Source organism: Silene latifolia, unplaced genomic scaffold (assembly GCF_048544455.1).
Source record: "Silene latifolia isolate original U9 population unplaced genomic scaffold, ASM4854445v1 scaffold_213, whole genome shotgun sequence".
NCBI lineage: Eukaryota > Viridiplantae > Streptophyta > Magnoliopsida > Caryophyllales > Caryophyllaceae > Silene > Silene latifolia.
The window spans coordinates 171,684-188,242 of record NW_027413169.1 but is presented as its reverse complement, the minus strand read 5'-3'; the positions used below and the strand labels follow the sequence as shown (position 1 = coordinate 188,242).

At 37.7% G+C, this 16,559-nt stretch overlaps 1 long non-coding RNA gene across 1 annotated transcript in view; it reads right to left on the bottom strand.

The window, feature by feature from the left end:
* The window catches only part of LOC141638670 (uncharacterized), a 42,721-nt gene extending 31,883 nt beyond the window's left edge, over positions 1 to 10,838 (bottom strand). Inside the window, exons 1-2 of the long non-coding RNA XR_012542179.1 lie at positions 10,733 to 10,838; positions 10,486 to 10,547 (exon numbers count right to left, since the gene is read on the bottom strand). This is a non-coding gene — a long non-coding RNA (uncharacterized LOC141638670). The remainder of the gene's footprint in view (positions 1 to 10,485; positions 10,548 to 10,732) is intronic.
* Positions 10,839 to 16,559: the final 5,721 nt, after the last annotated feature.

Below are 16,559 nucleotides of genomic sequence, written 5' to 3'. Positions count from 1 at the left end.
AAAATCACATAAAAATTGAAAAAATTCATAAAAATTCAAAAAATTTCATGTTTATTTTAGCATATAGGTTGAGTCGGAACGGTAGATTTCAATGATGAAATTGCACTATATCTGTCTTTTTGCTTAAGCCTTGCATTGAACTATTATCTTATTAGCTTTGTCTTATTGCATTTCTACGAGTTAATGTTTAATTTAGCTGAACATATAGACTTGACCTGAAATTTTGGCAACCTACTTATAATTTCTAAGATTTAGAGCCATATAAACTGGTGTCATTTGTGACCAGTTTCATGTAGGATTGTGAGTAGTATACTCCTTGCATATCATGTATCATTAATTTGCACATATATGAAATTCAATTGCTTTTTGCCGTCATACATTCGGGTTAGTGGTTGGTGTCACATGCAGGGAGGTGCTTACATTTTCCCTTTTCTTTCATTTTTACCCATTTAACTCCACATTAGCCAAATTTGCTGTTGACCCTTACCTACATCCCAAATTTAGCTTTGCCTTGTCAAGCTAGTTTAGTGTTTGTTTTGCGGTATATATTTCATTACGCCGAGTTTGGCTCGTATTCTGTTGATTCGGAGTTGGTAATCTAAGAAGAAAAGAAGGTTGATGAAAAAAAAAAGTTGAAAGAAAAGAAAAAAAAAGAGAATTTGAAAAAGGAATTCGGAAAAAACAGGAAAAGAAAAAGAAAAAAAATGAAAAGAAAAATTCGAAAAAGAAAGAAAAAAAAAGATGTTGTTTGTTAGTCGGTTTCACTCCTATGCTTTATCTATATCTTTTGAGGAGTTAGTTCAGTTTGGTTTGGTGAGATTTTATGCCAAGTGAAGAGCATTGTATTTAGTTCATAATTGAGTTGGAAATGGATATGTCTCATATGGTTTTGTTTAGGTACTAGCTTGGCCGCCTATACCTCCACATTCCCATAAATGTTTTGCCTTTTCTTACCCATTGCCTCACTTTACCATATTTTTGTAAGCCCTCGGCTGTGACAAGACCTTGTTTGGTTGGAATGTATGTACGGTAGCTAGAATTGTTTATCATATTAGCTGCATGCATGATTATGTAGGTCGTAGTCTAGGTGAGCGACTATATTTCTTTCTTTCTCTTACATATATATGTTCACCCTTTGCTTCATGAGAGAGAGTGACCCGTGAGAGTCCATTGTTTAAGGTCTTGCAGGTTCGACGGTTCAGCTACTTTTATAAACATCCTATAACTCGTTTGCATTTGACTGTTTAGCTATAAGTGTTAGTTTGCTTGCATTAAATTGGCTTAAGTGAGCATTTGAAGCTAGCTCTGAGTTATCTTTTTCCGTTCCAATAGTCTGCATTTAGTTTACTCGAGGACGAGTAAAGGTTTGGTTTGGGGAGATTTGATACGTGCATTTTATATAGTCTTTTTAGCCATTTTATGCACGTATTTCTATGCTTTTATCGTGGTTTTATGCTACGAAATGCCCCGAATATGCTGCTTTGGTTTGTTTTGTCTTATTTGCAGGAATGAACCCAGAAAGTAATGAAATCAAGCCTTTTTACCGTCCGTTTAGCATGCATTTGAAGCAAGAGTGAATTTGGAGCAAGAATGTAGCTATTTTGAGATGCGCAAAGAAGAAAGATAGCTAGGCGAGCAAGGGAAGAACTTCAAATTGCTAGTGCCTACTTTGGAGAGCCATATCTCGAGTTCTACAACTGATATTCAGGTGATTCCAATTGGAGATGAAAGTTTGTTCTCTTAGCTTTCCAACGCCACCGGAATCGTCCTGTTTGACCAAGTAACGAAGAAATGGCAGCCGTTTGAAGTTCAGTGCGCAAAGCAGGAAAAGTACTCGATCGAGTACATAAATCACTCGATCGAGTACTAGCTACAGCGAGAACAATAGTGTCGAGTACAATTAGATTTTATCTTATGTTTATCTTATATCTAGTTAATAATAAGGATACTACTTAGTATAAATAAGAGTATTTTAGACCTAATAAGAGATCATTCATTCCCTGGACTCAGTAGAGGGGACGGACGACGCTTCTTCTTTTTTCTCTATTTTCGGATTAATTATTACTGGTACTTTTCATTCTTCTTTAATCTCTTAATAATTTTTATTGCTTTAATTCCTTCTTCCCTATATTAGTTATCGTAATTACTTTAATTCAATTCTTATTAGTCTTTTATAATGCTGAATTTCAATTATCTATTTGTTGTTGTTGTTAATTCGATGGTAGTGAATAGCTAATTTTCTCATGCTAAGACTATAGGGGATCCATAATTATGAAGGAGAGTAATCGATTTATTGGGTTAATCTTTGGTATTGTCTTTGTTGGTTAAATCTTTGCATTAATTGTATCCGTCTGATTGAGTCGACGCAATTAGGCATTTAATTCTTAGTGATCCTCGACCTGGACCGAAAGGTTGGAAAAGGCGAGACTAGTAGCGAACAATAGGGTATTGCGGTGAGGGCGAAAGTTAAGCATTTTACACTTTAGGGTGAATTAAGGACCGAAAGGTGACGTTCGCTACCCCTTAGACCGTATTTGCATTGACCTGAGACCTAGATTACTTAACTGAACGATTATGGTGAACCGTCTGTCTTAGCTGTTCCTCTTTATCTGTCTGCTTCCTTCTTTTTATTTCCCTCTTCCTTATTCTCTTTAGTTTAGAAAATCACTTTTAAAACCCCCACATTGCGACATCCGACAGACCAAATTAGACAGATATTTAGCAACTTAGCCTCCCTGTGGAGATCGACCCTACTTGCTGCTAGCTTCTGTTAGTTGTAACTTAGGTATTTATTTTTGGTACGAAACGACAGTATCAACTCCTCTGGGGCAGGCCTCGTCGGTGCTGCGGCGACATTGTCCTCCCGCGAGTGCGGGAAGGACTCAGGTCTACCACTTGAACTCTGGGCTCCCCCGGCGTCTTGACATGGTCAGCTTCCTCCAATGCTTCGTTCAAGTTTCTCGAGTCACTTTTTGGACCCCGATCTCCCGTGGGGGTGCCGCCGCTCTTGTCGTTGTGACAGTGTGAGTCGGTGTGCTACCCATTAGTTCCAGGAGTAGCTTCAGTTTAGCTGCATCAACCACATGTCCCATGATAGTGACTTGGTCGGCGGGCAGCGGTGTATCTTGTTCCTTCGGCATCCCGTTCGTCGTATCAGTGATACGGCCGGTGGGGGACTGCCCGATTTCAGAGTTGTGGAATGTGTCATCTTGGTAGAATTCAGTTTCCACAAGCACCGTTTCTGGTTGTTTCGACATCTTCTTAGCTCGTTGGGTGGGTTTTGTGTTTTTTTTTTTTTGTAAGGGATTTGACTAGCTTCTAGTATCTATCCCCACAGACGGCGCCAATTGTTCCGGGTGTAATTCCAGAGCAGTGTTGTTTACCACGCAAGCTTGGTGAATGGATGTCTTTCCTTGCCTTGACTCTTCCTCTCGGTCTCTCCTGAAACAATGAACAAACTGAGGGCTCGGCTTTGCACCGAGCGTACTCACTCCGACGCTCAAGTCAGTGAACTTAAAGGGATTAAGTTGTATGTTACTTGACAAAGTATATTGTAGAGAGATAAGGGAGATTATACCAAATGAATAGTGAGTTTTAGGTTAGATTCTGGATCCTTTCCTCAATGAGGGTTGAGGAGTATTTATAGACTTTCACCTTTTGTCACGTAGTGGCCAAGTGGCCAAGTGGCTAGCAGGTGGAAAGACTGATCTACCCTCGGCCGAGGGACCCATGGCAGGCCGGCGGGCCACGTTGATTTCATGCCGAGGGGTCTTGGATATGAGTACGCGGATATGTGCCCCGGCTGGCTAGTTGTCCCAGCCGAGACCCAAGAGACAGACCGACAGGCTGCGTCGGTTAGGCTGTCTAAGTCGTTTACTTGCTGTGGATATCTTTGACCTTGCTCAATATGTTGACTCGGTCAGCGGGTGCAGAATATGCCCCATCACTTACCATCAGGGACAGGTTCGGCCAACATTGTGTGACAGATCTAAGATGTGTCTGCGCGGACTAAATGCCACAAACCCAATAAACTACTGTACAATATGTTCAGAACAGCATCTGTGCACATAATTAGACTTAGCCGCTTAAAAAGTTTAGGTGACTCATCAACTATCGAGTCAATCTAGCTCTGGCCACGCTTCATTATGACAACATTGTTAGCCAGGATGAGCTAAAGGATAACCAACCCATGTTTAGCAGGAGTCAATCAATGGCCAACATTTACAAAAACATATATACTGTATATCCAATAATGTTTCCCCAAAGGGAAATCCTAAAAGAAAAGAAATAAAAAAAAGTATAAAACAGTTCAAGCGATGTCATCTTCTATATGACATCAGTGGTATGGGTATGCAGCCTATTGCTTTTTAATGTAGGATTGCTTGTTAAGATAAACAATTGGACATAGAGACACACGGAGAAGTCAAATTTATTGCTTTAAACTGATATCCTCTTCATTGTAGCACAAAGTAAGTGTATTCAAGAACCTGCAAAAGTGAGCAAATACTCTTCTATAAGCAGTCAAACTGAACAGCATCAGCTGCATTTTAAGATGGGTGATAGACAACAGCAAAGCTACAACACAAACACTAAGGTTTGATTCTACTGTTCATTTACATTATATACTTTGGTAAAACCTAGGCCATTGGCCTTTGAATAATGAACACGCCGAAAACAAGAAAACTGTTAATCTACCACAAAATAGAAAAAAAATCCTAAACTCCAAAACCAGCGGTGAGTTGAATTACGAAGTCTTTTATTAACGAGATAACTATATTACCTTTTTAAAAGATACTTAATACATACTATGCTACTTTAGAACACAACAAAGATTATTATGAACACACACATAGGAGTCTTATTAGCTACTTAGGCTTGTTTTTCTCTCCATTCTAACTTTAGGTTACTACATTAAATGGATCTAACAGTTAGCTCACATTCTTAATGATCACAGACAGCACATGAATACTTATGCTTGCTTTCATATGACATATACATATATATTGCAGTATAAATAAAGTTAGAAAACTTATATAGCCTAACAACAACTATAACCTTGTTTGACTTGTACATAGACCAGTTATAACTTGAATCTATTACAGTTTACGCATAATTCACAATTTCCAGTACAAACATAGAATAGGTTACACAAAACCTGCTATTTAGTCACAAATTACTGGGCCTAACTCGTGGAATAAGATTAAAATGCACAACATGTCAGCCATATGAAAACTATTGATATTGCTATTCCCTTCATGCCACTACTGTCAGAAATAGTAACCTTCGTGCACTTTCACGAACCAGAGTACCACGTTTTGGGTAGGGCACCAAATCGGGTATGTGTAAGGCTTTTGAGCAAACGTGACAACACTGAACTCACCTATAAGGGTAGTAGCACAAACAGCATCGAGGAAGCTCGTGAAGTTGAAGCGCTGACAGCCATACACGATTTCATCCAGAAAATTAAATTAATTATATAAGATTACACTTATCACCATCAACAAGAAACTGAACGTTGTTGCCGCCTTTACAGACTAAAGCACATTGAGTTAAAGCAGATTGCACAACGCACGCCTCTGACTGTGTTGGAAGAAAATGTGCCAAACAGTCCCCAGGGTTATATATACATTTACATAGACTACATGTCTGTACTAAGGAAGATCTTCAGCACAACTACCATCAAATGCACCTAATTACACACTATCCAGGGAGCTACACTTCCTGTATTACCATTGACACCCCTCAAAACAACCCCAAGACTAAAAAAATGATAGGGCCTCGCAGTTTTACGCTAGACCTTGCAAAAGACTATTTAGCGAAGAAGGTTATAAATTACCTTATCCCAGCTTATAATCTCATAATAATTGATGCAAATTACGGAATTGACAGTTCCAGATCTTCTAAAATTATGCTAGACCTTGAACGTGGCAGCTACTTAACCACAAGAGCAATACTATTTGAAATAGATGATGAACCAGTTCTGACATCCCTGATCGAAGAGGAAGACGACCTATCCATAGAAGGTGTTCTATCATACACACCTCCACCACATCTGCATTTAATGGAACTAGAAGAAGCAAAACTCCCAAACTACCCATCTGTATGTCTGGCAAGAAGGGTCCTGCAGTTTGAAGACGCATAACCAGGAATGGGAGAAGATGTCTCTAATTAATAACACAGCTCAAACAAAACTATCTTTCTAGGTTTATTTTTTTTGCGGACAAATTTAAAATTGTAGGATGCTTTACCTGTGTGAGCGGTGGTTGTTAGAGGTTCTAAATAAAAGTAGCGAGTTTTTTAGTTGTTTGCGTGTTGGTTGTGCTGTGTACAAAACTATGGCGAGCAATAGGTTCCATTATCTACTTATCTTGGATTTAGTTGTGCAATGGTTTATGTGTTTGCTTAGTGTTGGCCATGCTATTACATGGGTGGCGTGTTTAATCGTGGTTGTAGATGCTATGACACTGTTTTGTAGTATGTCTTTTTTCGATTATGTGTTTAGTTTAGGTATTTCAGTGTTGCGATAAGTGCTGTTTTTGGGGCAGTTTATATACGGTGGAGGTGAAGTGTTCCTGCATCTCAGACAAAAAAACACATGAAGCTCTGCAGACCACAGAAATGTATAGTGATGCTCCAAAGTGGAGTTGTTCCATAGTTCTCTTGTTTAGTATGTCAGGGACTAGAGATATTAGCAACAACTAAGAGATTCGAAAAAGTAATTTCGTTGTTACGTCTCTACTTAAATTACCCGAAAACCATGCTTCATGGCGCCATGTTTACAGGGCTCATACTGAAGTAAAAAACACAAAAGCTAATATAGTGAAAAGCAAAGGACGGAACACAAATCGAGTCTACAGAACTATTTAAAGCAACTAAACATTGACAGTAGTTAACTCAGCACAGGAAACAAATTTGCAAACCAGTACGCAGGTTTGACAGTTTAGACAACGTAGTTCAGCCATAAGCAATAGAGTCAACGAATCAAACACCGCGCCCATTAGGGCGCGGCCAAGTAACTAGTAATACTAAGTATCTAAAGTGGGATGAAAGAGTATCATTTTACTGGAATATTATATCTGTAAATATTAAAAACGGTTTTTTGACGTGTGCGTTAAGGATACACATTAATATAAAATTAAAAAATGTACTATTTTCGTGTGCCACCAAGCACTTACAGTTTCATATCTTCATAAAAATGTTGCTCAATGTCTAATTATCTATTCATAGTCTTAAACTAATAAATTTTGAATTGTATTTATTATTTGGATGTAGTATATTATCTTGTGATAATTTTTAATTTTGAAGTATTTGTCTTTACGGGAGTTAGGTCTTGGGACTTATTTACCGCTTCTGTTAAGGAAAATATTATACCCATCGCAAAAGAAAATATTAAAAACAAATTATAAGTGGGATTGATATCACCTATACATAATCATATATACGAAATTACGAAGTACTTATGAAACTATTATCATCTTTTGGCTCTTGATGATAACGAACTCGACTTCATCAATTACTGTTTGATAAAATCAGAGGTCACATGTAATATGTGAGTTAATTTTATGGAAGCCGATGCTTCTGCCATGGAGCGATTCTACCATACAAAATTGAAAAACACTATAGTATTTGACATAGCGTGTGTGCGTGCTACATTTCGTCGTACATTGACATATTTAACATATTGTGTTTTAATACTATGTCTTTGCCAGTGGTAAGTAGGCTGCTTCAAGACATTTTGAAGGGAAAATACAAAAGTGAATATTATTAATGGTGTTCATGGATGAACGTTGTTGGCGTGGGTATGACTGATATAGGTTGAAGGCGTGACCATATATATCTATTGGCATATATATCTATTGGCATGTTGATCTAAATTGACACATATTAACAATGACTATTAACGACATTAGTTTGTCACGCCCATTATTGAAATTTGAGCGTACATCTTTTTTAGTTATTGATTTACTGAGTTAATCTCCTTTTATTATTATCAATCAATAATACGGCAAAGATATGATTATATTTGATTAGCGTACAATGATAAAACAATTTAACAAATTAAAAAATATAAATTGATTCCATAAATTTCTCCTAAAATATAAAATGACTCCATAAATTTCTCCTAAAATCACGTCAAAATGTTTTCATGATTAGCTTAAAATGACTCCATAAATATCTCTTGGACTTTTACACCTTTTTTTATGTCAAATGTTTTGTAAACTGTATTGGGCATTTAAATATTTGGATGACACATGGCAAGAAATTGGGGTGTGACACATGGCGATTAAAGGGTAGCCGGTTGTTACTTTAATATAATATATGATGATTAGGTTTGTGAAAATGTTTTTTGAACTGCCAAAATGATATAACAAATACACTAATCACCGTAATAAAAACCGCACAAAACACTCCCCTGACCGATCGAGTGGCGCAACCCACTCGACCGAGTAACACGTACTCAACCGAGTGCACCACTTACTCGGTCGAGCGACCCCAAAACATAAACCTTACAAAACCATCAAAATTACTCGGTCAGCCTACTCGGCCAAGTACAACCCACTCGGTCGAGTACAACCCCTACTCGACCGAGTAACAGAACTCAGAAAAAGGGTAGTATTACAAACCAGGTCACGATAAAAGATTCAAGGGTCTTAACCAGCAAAAAAATGGTCGGGTCGGCCCAACAGATCTACCGATAACTAGAGGTGGCAATCGGGTCACTCGGGTCGGCTACGGGTCGAGTCATATCGGGTTTGGGTTGTGTTGGGTAAGTGACGGGTTCAGGTCGGTTATAATTCATGTCGACTCATCTTCGAATCGGGTCATCAACGACTGGCAAGTCGGGCCATTATCGGATCAATAATGGGTCAGGTTATCAACGTATATTTTATCTTATTTAGTTTTTGATGGGTAATTTTATATTTAAGCAATGTGTAGGTGTATTATTTGTAGTTTTAAGTGAAAACAATTAAGATGAATGTCAATTTGGTCTTATTTACATCATTATTAAGCTAGTTCATTATCGGGTCATCCATCGGGTTAAGTCAATATTGGGGTAACGGGTCGGGTCGGTTCAGGTTGAGTTGGAAAAAATAATGCTGCTATCGGTTATCGGTACGGATCGAGGTCGGGTCAGATTGGTTTCGGTTCACTCAATTTCCGGGTCGGGTAAGCTTTTGCCAGCTCTATCGATGACCATGTAATAATCCAATCTAAAACTGACCCGATACTTATTTACCTTATTTTAAACGGTTATATTGCTGCGTACACTCCACACCTGCATTTTCAGGTGTTTTTCTTATAGTGTGTAAATATTTGCACGACTTGAATAATATGCCTCCGTGTTGTAATTTGACCTCGGTTAAACAACTCAATGTCTCTGAATCACAAGTAACAATTAGTATTGTGCTCAATAAATTTGTTCGATGCAAATTGAAATAATTTTACTTGAATGAGCACAGTTTAACTTGGAGAGCTATTTCAGTAATTTTTTTCTTTGAAAGGTTTAAATCAAGAATTTAAATAGCTATACTTCATGAGTTTTAACATCAAAAATTGGTTTTAGTAAATGAATGTGACTTTGGACATGTAGGTTGTAATACCTCCATTTATCTAGGTGTTTTAATAGACCTTCCCAGAGAATAAAAGGGAGTTCCATCTCGATAAATCAAGGTACTGAACATCATAACAAAAAATAGTAGAACACTTTAAATACTTTATTAAATAATTAACTGAAATGAAATACAATATTATTTACGAATACATCAGAAGTATTTATTGTACTAAACTAAGCTAATACTCATAAAGAAATAGTAATTAATAAATAAGTCCGTTCTCGAATCACCCATCCCGATCACGCATCCACAATGAATAGTATCAGCTCAATTACCTACAGGATTTACTGCTCCCATTTGATAAATGGATCATAACAGCCCACCAATTTAAAAGGTTTGGTTGGATGACACATAAACACGTCAACTAAAGGTTGAGTAGAAATAATCCATACTACAAAAATCAAATCATCAGCGGTGATAACAACGTTAAGGTAACAAATAAACCAACTGTTAGGCAATGCATCAAACTCAGTGAATGTCTGAAAATTACAAGATTAGTGTCAATACTAATAGAAAAACCAATATTAATGTTAGTATCTCAATATCATCAATAACAGTATCCTTAGTTCTGAATGTGCATATCCCTCATAGGATGGGTCTATGTGTGGAGAACTCTGAGGTGGCAACCACGATCAACTGGCACCGAGAATCAACAACCCGTGTCAATTCCCACATGCACGGCGAGCATCACATTGCTTTCGACACACTATACTACTCAATAAGCATGGATTTAACCGACCACACTACACTATAAAACACGGTTCATACTGCCCAAGACAATACAAACTCAACCATTCATCATCCGTTATCTGACAATTTACACAAACAACAAATCATACAATCCCAAAAGACGAGTTAGGAAAATCCGTACCTGATTAGCAATCTGAAGCACAAACAATAGCAATAAATAACGGTCTTCTTCAAATCCGTCACCTACAATCAGTAATTATAAAACAATTACTAATCAACCTACTTTATTAATCACAACTGTTAACCTTCCCCAATTTCCCCAAATTTTAGGGTTATGTCTCAAGCTATCTAATAAGATGATCAATAGGTAGATTCATAGAACTTAGAAGACGAATAAATAGAATTATGAAGATAAAAATTTCACTTACAAATCAAGGAATTAAAATCGGTTAGTATGCGATAAGGAATCCCAAAATTGATTTGACGAAGAACACACGCTTTCTCTCTCTAAAATATGTGTACATAAGATATGAATCTAGAATAGTAGCAAAAGTGTTAAAATATGGTTTTTAGGCTTATATAGGTATTGTTGATAATTAGAAAATATTAGAAATAATAGGTCTTAATAGAAATACTAATCACAAGCTCATACAAGCTAGGAAAATCGCATTTATAACTATCGAACACGAGCACTCGACCGAGTGATGAGGGGTCGGTCGAGTCCATAAGCTCGATCGAGTGATGAGAAAACGATTGCATTTTTTCTTGATAAAGGGAAGTCCTAGAAAAGTGGTTGATGTGTGCCACTGGACATAGTGTTGATCACTCAATTGAGCCCCTGTACTCAAGAAAGTGATTTTCACTTGATTGATTCCATGTAATCGATAGGGTGATTATCACTCGAACGAGCGACGCTAGAAACTGGTAGGTATTACAATCTCCCTCATCCCCCTAAAATGAACTTCGTCGTCAAAGTTCGCTTACACTAGTAACCACTACTAACCATCAGAACTCAACATGTCATCTAATATTCTCTACCTTTACCCTACCTCAAATACCAACAGTTATCACACCAACACACCATGCCAACACCATCCTATAATCATACTAAAGTATAATAATCAACGAGAACAAGAATTAACAAATTAACAACAATAAGACTAACATAAAGGATCACAAAGACAAGGTCACAAAACGGTAGTATTACATCGTACCCCTCTAAAAAGTAGGTTACGTCAACGGAACCTAAGTCATTACCGGATCAATCAAATGTGGATACCGCTCCTTCATAGCATTCTTGGCTTCCCACGTCACTTCCTCTACATTATGGTTCGACCACCAAACTTTAACCAACATTGTCTCGCCATACCTAGTATTTCGCACATTCCGATCCAAAATCTCCTTAGTCACTACTTCATAGGTCAAAGAATAATCAAGTTGAACTTTTGGGCCTTAATAACATGCGTTGGATCACTCAAGTACTTGCTCAATTGTGAAACATGAAACATATTATGAACCTTATCAAGTACTGGGGGAAGTGCTAACCGATATTCCACCTCCCCGACCCTATCTAAAATCTCAAACGGTCGTATAAACTTATGATATAACTTTCCTTGCTTCCCAACCTCATCACACATCTTATCGGTGAAACTTTCAACAACACCTTATATTCTACTGCAAACTCAATGTATCGATGATGTAGATCTGCATAACTCTTTTGACGATCTTACGCCACTCTCATCTTTTGTCTAATCAAATGAACCTGCTTTACCATGTTTTGTATCATCTACGGCCCCAAAATAAATGAGTCCGCCGCATTATCCTCCCAACACACTATACTTCTACACTTCCTCACATACAAGCTGCAAAAGGCGTCATCCCAATACTCGCATGATAACTATTATTATATGAAAACTCGGTCAATTAAATCCAATATATCTTCCCACGATCCAGCAAACCCCATTACACAAGCCCGCAACATATCCTTAAAGGTCTGAATAGTTCTTTCAGTTTGCCCATCAGTAGCCGGATGAAACGTTGTGCTCATTTTTAGTTTAGTACCCAACGAACCCTGTAATTCTTGCCAAAACTTTGATATAAAACGCGAATCACAGTCCGACACTATATCTTTAGGCACTTCATGCAATTTCAAAATATACTTCCTATATGTTGTAGCCAACTTTGCATTACTCCAAGTGTCTTTCATTGGAATGAAATGTCTTAGTAAGATGAGTCAATATCACCCAAATCATGTTATTCCCCTTTTGTGCTCTTTGAAGGTGGGTTCTCTTGTTTTTTTCACATGTGTACTCTATATTACTGTTTTGGTTATACAAGTGGTGATCTGAAGGTTTTAAAATTGATTTGTTAGAGGTAAAATATGCACATGCACTATGACAATTTTGATTCTTATTTTTACATCGCAGAAATTAGCTTCATATTCTCTAAACGTCAAGGGTAAGCCTCCATTGCTTGATTAAAATGAAACTTGTGCAAACTAGGGACAACATTCTTTAGGTAACTATATGTTACTTATATTTTGCTATGTTTGTTAATTTAAGCTTTTTTTTTGTCGGCAGCCAAGTAGTCTCGCCTCTCGAACCAATTTTTTTAATATTCAGTCATGAATTGATGGGTTTAACCGTGTAAGTAAATGTCAAATTTTTGCTTAGCTATAATGGGTGTAACTGTGTAAGTAAGTGTATATTTTTACTTAAAATGAGTGTAAGTATGATGTTTTCAAGTTAGGAGTTGTATTAGACGGTCAATCCATAAGTGTAATGTATGAATCTTGTTTATGCCTTCTCATTGGCGACTCATATAGGATCGATTTTACATAGGTTTGTAACCTTGTAATTTATAAGAATGAATGCGTAATTTAAAAGAGTATATGTTATGTTAACTTGTATAAGTTTATGATAACGTCTAGTGATTAAGGTATGGTGTCTAATGGCCTCGTCTAACGAGTTATACCGACTGTCTATCGACATTGGGGGTGTGTCGATCGACTAAGGGGTGTTTGTATCGACACAGCCATTAATAGTCGATCGACACTTTGGTTTGATCATGTTGATTGTTTATTATTTGAAGTTTAAATATTATGCATTTGCTTATGTTTTTACTGTATGCTTGCTTATGAGTTATGAGTATATCGTATTGTTTGCATTTGAGGCACGGTGTTAAGGGAGTTGTGCCAGAGTGAGATGAGAGGTTGTAACACCCCATACTCCAAGTGCCTTACCAGGACCACTTAAGTCATGGAAGTGCTACCATCTCGGGTTACCCGAGACAATGATAATCAAATAGACAATAACGAAACGTACTTTATTAAATAATTTAACGTGATACAAGTCCAACCAAAACTGACAAAGTAAAAAGTACAACTGTTCTCAAAATGTTAAACCAACTAAACAACGAAAGAGTATTCAACACATCGGAAGACTTCTAAGATAGCTCGTGATGACTCGACCCAGCTATCCCATGCGCATCAACTCATACCTGCTCAATAATTGCTCACCATCCCCGAATGAATCACCACAGTTTTTAAAACAATTAAACGGGGTCAGTACTGATTACACAAAATAAATAACTGCAATAAACAACACTACAAACCAAACCAATCCACCAACTCCGTCACATCACCACACACCTGACTATACACTAAAGTGCGTAGTCCTGCCAGAATACTCATCGCAACAAGTATTCCACACCGCCAGTGGGGGACCGCAGCCGTTCCCACCTAAGCCCCGCTCATCTCATCCGAGCGATATACTCATGTTCCTTAATGTGCACATCCCCTCTGTGGCGGGTTCCACAGAGGGCGAATCAAGGACGTGAAGTCACTCCCGCAAGTGACTTCACTTAGCTAGGGACGCACCCCGAGAACCACAGACAGTTATACAACAATCACCTTATACAATCACAACCACCAAATACGAATTCCTTTATGATAATCAATCAACAACAATAAAAAAATTACCAACAATCAACAATGCCATGTAAACAATACTGAGTAAGGAAACCCTACCTGGAATAGCAATCACCACAGACCGTCTAGCAGCTAATCAGAACTTCTCCTCTACGAATCCTCCTCCTATAACATGTATACATACAATCAGTACTAGCACATCAATACCTCCCAAATCCCCCAAAAAATACCCAATTAGGGTTTAACCAAACTCAACGAAATACTATAAAAATTATACAAGAAGCTTACCCTTGACACAACGATCATAACGGTATAACGAACGAGACGATCCGATGAACCGAGCCTTGGGATTTTCCAATAACGCGAAAGATGCGAACAACGTATCTCCTAATGTGTTCTTGAAAGGTTTTTAGATGATAAAGGTGTTTAGGAAAAAGTGACGGAAGCTTTTATATTAATCTCGCGTTATTAACAAAACCCGGCTAATCAAACCCGTAAAACACACTTACTCGATCGAGCAAGTCAATTACTCGATCGAGTGCCTCTAAATCGATCGAGTGTCATACCTACTCGATAGAGTACCCATCAGGCAGACTAATGTTTTGCGTAAAAAGCTACTTACTCGACAGATTAAGTCCCACTCGATAGAGTACCCATAGACATAGAAAACCGTAGTATTACATCGGTGTTAAGGGAGTTGTACCTTATTGTGATGAGCACGGTGTTAAGGGAGTTTTGTTATGTTTTTGGTATGTGCATGATGTTAAGGATGTTGTGCCATACTTGCTGACATGGGAGGTGGTTGGACTGTGTGAGACAGGAGACCGGGCACACTCATTCTTGATTGAGTGTATGATTGTTGCAGTATTGTATTTATGATTTCTTCATCGTATTTATACATATGTATCTTGCTTTATATCCCTACTCAATTAGTGGTTGCCATGTTTGTGTCTTTTGTTTAATTATCGGGGTGACCTGTGTTGATCCATTCAATGATTTCTGATTGAATGGGGAGCAGTTAATAAAACAGGTACAAATTAGTAGATGTGTGTGTTGCTGTGCTTGGGGATGGAAGGACGTGTTTGTGACGCAGAGCCGGAGTCTAGTCTCACGAGTCTAAACATTAAGCAGACCTTGTTATTTAATAAGTTATTTGTAAACCTTCACATTTTGAAAGTTGGTTTGAGATTTGTAATTCTTTCAGTTTAAGACCATCTAAGTATTGATGTAATTTTTATAAAGTACCTTGTATTGTTCTATTTGATTATCATTGCCTCAGATTACCGAGATGGTAACATCTCTATTTAATCGGGAATGTCTTACTAAAGACTCCTGCTTAAATAAGGTTGTTACAAAGTGGTATCAGAGCGAATGATCCTAGGGAAAAACAATTGAACCAAATGAACCTAGGATGAGTCTAAATAAAATAAACACCGTGTAGAAGCTATTAGGAGCCTCCTTAGCTCGGTTAGGGAGACATCCTTAATGCGAGTTATGGCCCTATTGGCTTTGAACCGGGCATTGCGGCGAGATAAGAGCGTCGATAGTTAGCGTGGATGCTATTTTTGATATGACGTGTGTATTGTGTTTTTATGAAAGTGGAAGTATAAGTTTTGCAATTTCTGTTTTGACAAGAAATGAGATGTACTATGGTGGAAAGAGGAAATGTGATACGGTAATGAGGATTGTTGGATTAAGGCATAGTTTGTGAAAGTTGATGAGGTCGATGGAATTATATATGAGATTATTGCAGGGTGAAATTCAGCTTATGGTTGTTGTATGCGAGAATTCATATATTTTGGTCTACTGAATTCATAGCCTATCAATCGACAAAAGGGAGGACAATATGCTGATTGTCGATTTACAGTGGCATATGTCGATCGACCAAAAACCAAATTTTCGAAAACTCACTCTCTGTGTTGATTGAAAACGCCAAAAACTGACTGGTGGTCGATCGACACCTACAGCTAGTCGATCGACCAGTAGCGTAATCTGGAAAATTTCGTGTATGGTTATGGTACTAGTTTCGCATGTCTAGCGATATGATGAATGCTTAATTTTTTTTACCCATATGACAAATGCACGAGCTTCGTTAAGTAATTCAAGATAGTCTAATAAGTGTAATGCTTATGTTTGCTAATATTATAGAAAAGGAAGTATGCCTCCAAAGAAAGTGTCTGTTGCAGAAACTATGTCCACTGAGGAGATAGAAAGACTTATAGAGGTGAACGACGCACTGACTGAATTGTTGAAAAATTCTAAGAAGGCAACAGAGGTAGATGCCGCAAATATGACCTCAGCCATAGCTCGTCATATATATGCCCACT